This window comes from Heterodontus francisci, unplaced genomic scaffold, assembly GCF_036365525.1.
Source record: "Heterodontus francisci isolate sHetFra1 unplaced genomic scaffold, sHetFra1.hap1 HAP1_SCAFFOLD_102, whole genome shotgun sequence".
NCBI classification, from domain to species: domain Eukaryota; kingdom Metazoa; phylum Chordata; class Chondrichthyes; order Heterodontiformes; family Heterodontidae; genus Heterodontus; species Heterodontus francisci.
Genome location: NW_027140380.1, coordinates 6,297,941 through 6,302,022, shown reverse-complemented (window position 1 = coordinate 6,302,022; position 4,082 = coordinate 6,297,941). Strand labels below are relative to the sequence as shown.

Here is a 4,082-nt window from a genome sequence, read left to right as displayed (position 1 = left end):
GCCTGAATGTTGTTCAGGTCTTGCTGCTTGCAGGCACAGACTGCTTCAGTATCTGAGGAGTTGTGAATCATCAACGAACATTCCCACTTCTCACTTATGTTGAAGAGAAAGCCATCAATGAAACAGCTGAGGATGGTTGGGCCTCGGACACTGCCCTGAGAAACTAAGAATCCAGTCATGAATGGTGGTGGACAATTAAATAACGAACCAGATGAGGAGGCTCCAAAAACATCCCTATCCTCAATGTTAGTGGAGCCGAGCACGTCAGTGCAAAAGATGAAGCTGAAGCATTTGAAACCATCTTCAGTCAGAAATTGCTCAGTGGATGATTCATCTCGGCTTCTTGAGGTCCCCAGCATCACAGCTTCCAGTTTTCAGCCAATTCGCTTCACTCCACATGATAGCAAGTAACAGCTGAAGTCACTCGATACAGCAAAGACTATGGGCCCTAACAACATCCCGGCTCTCGTACTGAAGACTTGTGCTCCAGAACTAGCTGCGCTCTCAGCCAAGCTGTTCCAGTCGAGCTACAACACTGGCATCTACTTGACAATGTGGAAAATTGCCCAGGTGTGCCCTGTCCGTAAAAATGCAGGACAAATGCAATCTGACCAATTGCCGCCCCATCAGTCTACTATTAATCATCAGCAAAGTGATGGAAGATGTCACCAACAGTGCTATCAAGCACCACAAACTTAACAATAATCTGCTCATCGATGCTCAGTTTAGGTTCTGCCAGGGTCTCTCAGCTCCAGGAAATAATTTGGCAGATAGAGTATAATGTGGGAAAATGTGAGGTTATCCACTTTGGTAGGAAGAATAGAAAAGGAAAATATTATTTAAATTGTGAGAGATTACAGAATGCTGCGGTGTAGAAGGATCTGGGTGTCCTCGTACATGAATCACAAAAAGTTACCATGCAGGTACAGCAAATAATTAGGAAGGCAAATGGAATGTTACCCTTTATTGCAAGGGGGATGGAGTATAAAAGTAGAGAAGTGTTGCTACAAATGTACAGGGTGTTGGTGAAACCACACCTGGAGTACTGTGTACAGTTTTGGTCTCCTTATTTAAGGAGGGATATACTTGCATTGGAGGCAGTTCAGAGAAGGTTCACTAGATTTATTCCAGTGATGAAGGTGTTGTCGTATGAGGAAAGTTGAGCAGGTTGGATCGATACTCATTGGAGCTGAGAAAAATGAAAGGAGAACGTATTGAGACATATAAGATTCTGAGGGGATTTGACAGGGTAGATGCTGAGAGGATGTTTCCACTCGTGGTGGAAATTAGAACTAGGGGACACAGTTTCAGATTTAGGGGTTTTTCATTTAAGAAGGAATTTCTTCTCTCAGAGGGTCATTAATCTTTGGAATTCTCTACCGCAGAGAGCAGTGGAGGCTGGGTCATTGAATGTCTTCAAGATTTTTATCTACAAGAGAGCCAAGGGTTATGTGGGCAGGCAAGAAAGTGGGGTTGAGGTCATGATCAGGTCAGCCATGATCCTATTGAATGGCGGAGCAGGCTCGAGGGGCCAAATGGCCTACTCCTGCTACTAGTTCTTCTGATCTTCTGTTCTTATGACCTCATTGCAGCTTGGTCCAAACAGAGATGAAAGAGTGGAATTCCAGAGGAGAGGTGAGAGTGATTGCCCTTGAGTGAGTGTGGCATCAAGGATCCCTAGCAAAGTTGAAGTCAATGGGAATCAGGGGGAAAACTCTCCACTTGCTGGAGTTGTACCTCGCACAAAACAAGATGGTTGTGGTTCGTGGAGGCCAATCATCTCAGCCCAGGACATTGCTTCAGTAGTTTCTCAGGGTAGTGTCATCGACCCAAACACCCTCAGCTGTTTCATTGACGACTTTCCCTTCAACATAAGTCAGAAGTGGGAATGTTAGGTGATGATTCACAACTCCTCAGTTGAAGCAGTCTGTGCCTACAAGCAGCAAGACCTGAACAACATTCAGGCTTGAGCTGATAAGTGACAAGCAACCTTCTGGCCACACAAGTGCCAAACAGTGAACATCTCCAATGAGAGAGAGAAAAAAATCTACCTTTTGATATTCAGAGCATTATCATCGCTGAATCCCCCACCATCAATATGTTGGGGGTTACCATTGACCAGAAACTAAACTGGACCAGTCACATCTATGCTGCGGCTATAAGTGCAGGTCAGAAATGAGGAATTCTGCAGCAAGTATCTCACCTCCTGATACATCGAAACCTGTCCACCATCTACAAGGCACAAGTCAGGAGTGTGATGGAATACATCCCACTCAACAACACTCAAGAAGCTCAATACCATCCAGGACAAAGCAGCCCACTTAATCGCCACCTAACCCACCACCTTAAACATTCACTCTCTCCACCACCAGTACACGGTGGCTGCAGTGTGTACCATCTCCATATGCACTGCAGTAACTCGCGAAGTATCCTTCAACAGCACCTTTCAAACCCGTGACCTCTACCACCTCGAAGGACAAGGGCAGCAGATGCATGGGAACTCGCCATCTGCAGGTTCTCTCCAAGTCACTCACCATCCTGACTTGGAACTATATCGCCATTTCTTCACTGTTGTTGGGTCGCAATCCTGGAACTCCCTCCCCAATGGCAGTGTGGGTGTTCCTGCACTACATGGACTGCAGCAGTTCAAGACGGCAGCTCACCACTACATTCTCAAGGGCAATTAGGGATGGATAATAAATGCTCGCCTTATCAGCGATACTCACATCCAAGAATGAATAAAAAACAAATCACTCTCCACAGATTCCCCACAATCTGGGCTTGGACATTCGCTTCAGGAGCACAGAGCTTTGTATAACTGCAACATGAGTTCCAAACTTTATATTCCATTCGCTTTTCACATTATTTTTTCCCAGTCCACTAGCTTTTAGTAATTCTGTATTCGGGTCTCGGCTCCTCCACAGTTTCTAACATCTCACCACTTACAAAAAAACACTCTGATCTATCTTTCTTCGGTATTACATGACCCCACATTTTAAACTCCATCTGTCAAAGCATTGCTCACTCACTTAATCTATCAAGAAGATTTGAAAATACATTTCTTGCCAAAGGATAATATTCTGCTTCTGCTCCCTCGCCGTTTGCTTTTCCCATTAGTCTTTCACTTGGTGTAAATCCAGAGAATATAAAGATGGAAGGAAGGGAGGGAGGGAAAATCTTGCTCCGTTTTGTGATCCCAATTTGATCCTCATTCCAGTCCAATTTGGGTGAAGAATCCCAATTGCCTGTCTCAATTTTAATAATATATAAACAATTCTGGAAACACCGTCTGGAAATTGACAAGAACAGGTTTCCAGGCTGACTTTCCGCAAAAAGTCCCCCATTAGAAATAAAGGAACTAAACAACTCACAAACTAATGACAAGGATGGGATTTGAACCCATACATGAAGAACACAATGGATTAGCAGTCCATCACCTTAACCACACAGCCACCTTGTCAAATGCACAAGCATGGCTGCCATCTTCAGCACAGCTCCTGGCTGTGCAGCCAGCTGCAGTGACCGAATGATTCAGGCATCTGAGTGATGTTAATCATGATGTGATCAAATGATTGCATGTTCCACTCTTTCCGTGGTGGGTTTTCACACTGAGTGGAAACGTGTTGGACATGGTCTGGAAATGTTTCACACCGCTCCATTCCCTATTTCATTTACTTCCAGAAGGTATATTTCCATCATGAGACAACCCAAAAGATGAACTTTTTTCAAAAGACTTCAGTGTATTTAACTCTGTGTCCAACACTGTGAGGCAGCTTTCTGTGCTTATAAAGAGTGTAATTTATTGACTGGTCTCTTGGATCTTGGATCAAACAGGGTGACAGATAGAGGTCTGTGTGCAGAGGGTTTGGAGGTGAGCTCTGATTCCTAACCCTTTCTGGATTGTGAGGAATAAAGAATGAATGAGAGAGAGAGAATGTGGGAGAAGGGATGATGGAAGAATTTGTCCGTGAACCTGATTAAAAGTGGCTCAAACGCAAGATAATATTAAGTTATCAAGAGCAGAACATTAACATAATCTGAGTTCCGCGATCTGGTCGGGTCCCATTCCCCTGAAGTGAGGA

At 44.4% G+C, this 4,082-nt stretch overlaps 1 non-coding gene across 1 annotated transcript; it reads right to left on the bottom strand.

The window, feature by feature from the left end:
* Window positions 1–3,378: 3,378 nt before the first annotated feature.
* trnas-gcu (transfer RNA serine (anticodon GCU)) lies at window positions 3,379–3,460 on the bottom strand. The gene has a single exon. It is a non-coding gene; the product is annotated as a tRNA-Ser (tRNA).
* Between the last annotated feature and the right edge of the window lie 622 nt (window positions 3,461–4,082).